Source organism: Panthera pardus, unplaced genomic scaffold (assembly GCF_024362965.1).
Source record: "Panthera pardus isolate Hobbes unplaced genomic scaffold, ASM2436296v1 HiC_scaffold_4, whole genome shotgun sequence".
Classification (NCBI taxonomy): domain Eukaryota; kingdom Metazoa; phylum Chordata; class Mammalia; order Carnivora; family Felidae; genus Panthera; species Panthera pardus.
Genome location: NW_026526969.1, coordinates 8,847,265 through 8,852,746, shown reverse-complemented (window position 1 = coordinate 8,852,746; position 5,482 = coordinate 8,847,265).

Genomic DNA, 5,482 nt, shown 5'->3' with positions numbered 1-5,482 from the left:
CTGTGTTGATAGCTCTGACCCTGGAGCCTGCTTCAGATTCTGTGTCTCCCTCTCTCTCTGTCCCTCCCCTGCTCATGATCTTTCTCAAAAATAAATAAACATTAAAAAAAATTTTAAAAAGAAATACATATAAGAATACAAAATACTTTAAAATAATAGGGGTACCTGGGTGGTTCGGTCGGTTAAGTGACCAACCTTGGCTCAGGTCATATCACTGTTCATGGGTTCGAGCCCTGTGTCTGGCTCTGCACTGACAGCTCAGAGCCTGGAGCCTGCTTCAGATTTTATGTCTCCTCTCTCTCCGCTTGTGCTCTCTCTCTAAAATAAATAAACATTTTAAAAATTAAAAAAAAATAAGTACAACATATCAGCATTTATGAGGTACAAGTAAGACAGTACTCATGAAATATTTTTGTCTCTAATAAAAAATTACAATAAGTAAGCATATAACTCAAGAAATTAGATAAAGAATAACAAAATAAACCAAAGGGGGTAGAAGAGATAAATTAATAGAAACAATCAGAAATTAAGTTAGAAAATGAAACACAGCCAAATTACTAGATTAAATGGGAAAAGACGGATGCTTCTTTTTTTTTTAATTTTTTTTAACGTTTATTTATTTTTGAGACAGAGAGAGAGCATGAATGGGGGAGGGTCAGAGAGAGGGAGACACAGAATCGGAAACAGGCTCCAGGCTCTGGGCTGTCAGCACAGAGCCCGACGCGGGGCTCGAACTCACGGACCGCGAGATCATGACCTGAGCCGAAGTCGGCCGCTTAACCGACTGAGCCACCCAGGCGCCCCTCTTTTTTTTTTTTTTAAGATTTTTTTTAAGTAAGCGCTACACCCAATGTGGGGCTCAGACCCACAACCCTGAGATCAAGAGTTGCACGCTGTACCAACTAAACCAGCCAGACGCCCCTGGATGCTTCTTCAATATGATAAAATACAATTTATGTTAGCCAAAAAGTCAACATCAAGACGTATGGAGAAATAAAGATATACTCCCATTAAAGTAAATAATTTTAAGAGGTTAACTGGTGTATATGTCTCCATGGGGCCTTGCTTCTCCTCTGCCTGCTGGACCGGATGTGTTCCCTCCTCACTCTGCAGGCATCAGTGAGCATCCTCACGAATTCTGCTTATGGGCCACCTGTTAGCCCCCAGCCTTTCCCATAGTACATCAAAAGACAGAGGTGATATTTTGTTAAGACCCCTTTGTAAGGTTCCCATGCCTTGTCCTAGTTCATGCCAATTAAAACTCTAATTAGTAAATGAGAAGGACCACCAGACCCCAGGCAGACAGTCATAGCCAGAGAAACTACCACTTGGTTGTAGAGTTCCTTCTGATATTTCTCTCCTTATAGTAGAAGAAAAGATGTCTACTAGTATCTAACTAGTTCTAGATGTTCAAACAACTTAATTAGACAAAAGAAAGTAATTGGGGACCAAAAAAAAAAAAAAAAACCAGGAGAAGCTAAAACTATCCTTATTTGAAGTTAACGTGATCTCTATCTGGAAAAATGAAGAAAATCAACTGGAAAAAAAGTATTATAAACAGTAAGTTAAGGGGCACCTGGGTGGCTCAGTCAGTTAAGCGTCTGACTTTGGCTCAGGTCATGATCTTGCGGTCCGTGAGTTCAAGCCCCATGTCGGGCCCTGTGCTGACAGCTCAGAGCCTGGAGCCTGTTTCAGATTCTGTGTCTCCCTCTCTCTCTCTGCCCCTCCCCTGCTCATGCTCTGTCCCTTTCTGTCTCAAAAATAAATAAATGTTTAAAAAAAATAAATAAACAGTAAGTTAATTCAGTAGGAAGCTGGACATAGTCCTGAAGCCCTAATGGACCACCAGACTTCTTGGGCACCTGTCAGGAATGTCGTAGCAGGTCAACTCTACCGGGTCCCTTCTTTCACAGAGGGTGTGGTGAATTATACACTCTGGAAGGAACATTTATTCTGTATTTGGGTTTTCTTTCCCCACAGGTCATGCCTCTGTTTTGCCACTCTTGGAATTACTGACTTTACAGAACACAGACAAAACTGTCTCCAACCAAGGAGCTCACTTCCCAGGGACAGGAATGAGACAGTTGGCAAGCCATGGGCCGTTATCATATTTCCCATCCACCAGAAGCAGCTGGCCTTACAGAACAATGAAATGGTGTTCTGAAAACAGATCTGGCAGTATCCAAGAGACTGCACCTGTGAGGCTGGGACACTTTCTGGTAGAAAGTGACATGTGATCTCAAACAGTGACTGAAATGCAGTGTCAGTTCTCCCTCGGCCAATACAGAGGGCTGGGGTGGGGGGTGGAGGGTGGCAGCTCTTAGTATTTTCGCTTTCAAAAGATAATGGTATGCTTCCCATACCCCAAACCACTCATGCTCTGTGGGTGTAACTGTCCAAGATGAGGTGCTGTCATCAGGGAACTCAGTAAGGGTTCCACCTGGCCTTTTGGAATTCCTCCTCCCTCTAGGGCAATTGCAGCAAAGGGTGTTCCTGTACTAGCTGTGCGACCCTGATTATAAAGGGGAAGTAGGGTTGTTAGTCCCTGATAGGGCCAGGGAGAGGCAGAGGTGGTTGCCTCCTTTTGCTGGGCATCGCCACACCCAGAGGCACAAATTAACAGAAAACCATCAAAATCCATATTAATGTATCAATTTTCCTCCCCCACTATTGTACATATCAGGGTTTGGTGGTAGCTAAGTCTACCAATTTGTCCCAGGTTTCAGAACAGTAAGAAATAACTTTTGGCTACCGAGAAATAGAGGAGGAATGGGCAGCACTTTGAGACAGTGAACTCTGAAACTTAGAAGGAACATTTAAAGTGGCCTGAGATGTCACATCTGTCTTATCTGAAGGTGACTTGACGTTGCCTCCTTTTGGGGTCACTGAAGTACTTTGTGCCTGTGATAACAAACTACACATTGGGGTGTCCAGGGCATAGTTCTGGGCCCGCTTCTGTCTATATGCTGTACCTAAACAAACGCATCCAATTCTGTGGCTTTAAATAACTCCTATATACTGATGACTCCTTCACCTACATTTCCAGCTCTGGCCTCACCTGCAAATCCAGACTATATATCTATCTGCCTATTTGATCAGCTCTTTGGAGGCCTCACAAGGATCTCAAACCAACATGTCCAAGGCAAAGCTACCAATTTCTGTCTATCAGCATCCCCTAACCTGCTCCTGCTACAGTCTCCCTTTTTTCAATAAATGACACCATAAGACAACCAGTTGCTCAAAACAAAAATCTAGAGCTGCTTTGCCCAATATGGTAGCCTCTAACTACATGTGGCTATTTAAATTTAAATTTAAATTAATTAAAATTAAATTAAATGAAAATGTCAGGTTTGCAGTTTTACTAGTCACATTTGAAGTGCTTGATAGCCAGTAGCTGCCATATTGGACAGTCAGATACAGAGCATTTCCACCAGCACAGAGAGTTCTGTTGGACAATGCTTCTCTAGCGAGGTTGCCAGGGATTCCTCTTTCCCTTACCTCCACATGTAATCCATGAACAAATCCTATGGATTTTACCTCCAAAACATTCCCAGAACCAACCCATTTCTCTCCAACTCACTCCTGCCGCCCTGGTCTATCCATCTATGCCACCATCACCTGGACTGCTGAACTCACTTCTTAATTGCCCTGATTCCAACCTTCCCCACCTATAACCATTTCCCCTATTGTAAACAGAATGATTTTTTTCTTCTCAGAACTGAAAATCAGATCATGCATGGCTTGCTCCTGCTACAATTCTTCCAATGATTTCTGTGGCAGAGACTGTAGTTTATGTAGTTTATCTTTATGTCCTTTCTTTCTTTCTTTCTGCCTCAATAATGGAACTTCTGAAATTTAGGTGAGCACATAGAAGCCCAAAATAAAGAACATATTTTCCAGAGTTCCTCCTTGCACTTAGTGTGGTCATGTGACCAAGTTCTGACCAGTGAGAGCCAATGAAGTTGTGTGCAGTCTCCTGGCATGTCTTTAAAAAGACATGTAGCAGGTATGATGGCTGAAGCTGGAACAGATCCCAAGGTGAACTTGGGAGTGGAGGTAATGCCCTGTGAGCAACACGATAGAAGAAGCCTGGGTCCCTGTCATGGTGGAGCAACCCACCAGCCCTGAAATGCCTACCTAGATTTCTACATGAGAAAGAAATAAACTTCATTTTGTTTAAGTCCCAGTTATTTGAGGTTTTCTGTCATAGGACCTAATTCTAACTAATACAGCTTCCCATCATACTTAGAAGAATATTCAAACTCCTTACCAAAGCCTGGAAGATTGCACACGATCAGTTCTCACTCCGGTACAATCCCCTCCATTCTTCCCTCAGTCATCATGCTCCAGTCACTCTGGTTTTCTTTTTTGCTGCTTCAAAACACTGACTTTCTTCCTGCCTTAGGGGCTTTGCACCTGCTTTCCCTCCGTTTGGGTTGCTCCTCCTCAGATCTTCTCATGGCTAACTCCTTTCAGTTATTCGGGTCTCAGCTTAAATATCACTGAGGGACATCATTAGAGATGATTCCCGTAGCCAATCTAAAACACCCAGTGAGTCACTCTCCTTTACAATACCTTATTTTAATTCTCTGCATAGAACTTATCACTAACTGATGAAGAATTTCAGTTTGTTGTCTGCCTCCCCCTCCTAGCAGGTAAGCTCCATGAGGATAGGAATTTTAATGGGTTGGTTTACTGCTGGACTTCCACTGTCTAGCACAATGACTGAAATCTATATTAGACACTCACTACGTGTTTGTCAAATACTATTCCACGGATAGTGTGCTGGTAAAAGCAGGGTTTCTAAAGTCAGACGACTCAGATCAGAATCCTGGCTGGGCCATGCAACAGTTGTGTGACCTACGGCAAGTTGTATAATGAAATCTCTGTAAAATGAGATTTCCTATGGCATAAGGTAGGAGTGAATGAAATGGCACTTATAAAACAAGCACTCTCTCTCCTTCTCCCTCCCTCCCTCCTCCCTCCGAGAGCTCCCTTCTTTTCCTCCTCCCCTCGGCCCCTCATACGCCATTCCTGGTCCCTTATATGCCACTTCATTCTGCTTTTCATACCTCTCTGCACAGTCTAGCGGAGGCGATGCCTTTGAAATTTGGCGGGAATTAACGTCATCAGCCGGGAGGACCAGGGCTGCGCACGCGCGAGACACCGACTCTTTCTCGCGCGCTAACTTTGCCGCCGCGGGAGCCAATCAGAGTTAACGTCAGAGCCAGAGTTCCGAGGACTCACCAATCGAATCTGGGAGGCGGGCCGCCGTGGAGGCAGTGGCGAGAGGGGGCGGGGACGGGGAGAGGGCACGCACGGTTCTAGGGGCAGGGTCTCTGAGGACCAATGGGAAAGGCCTGAGGGTGAAGGCAGTGGGGCGTGGCGTTGGCGGCTCCCGCAACCCAAGGCCGTCCAATGTCGGGCCAATCAGAGTGAGGAGGTGGGGGGAGAACAACCAATCAGCGTGCAGAATAGGCAA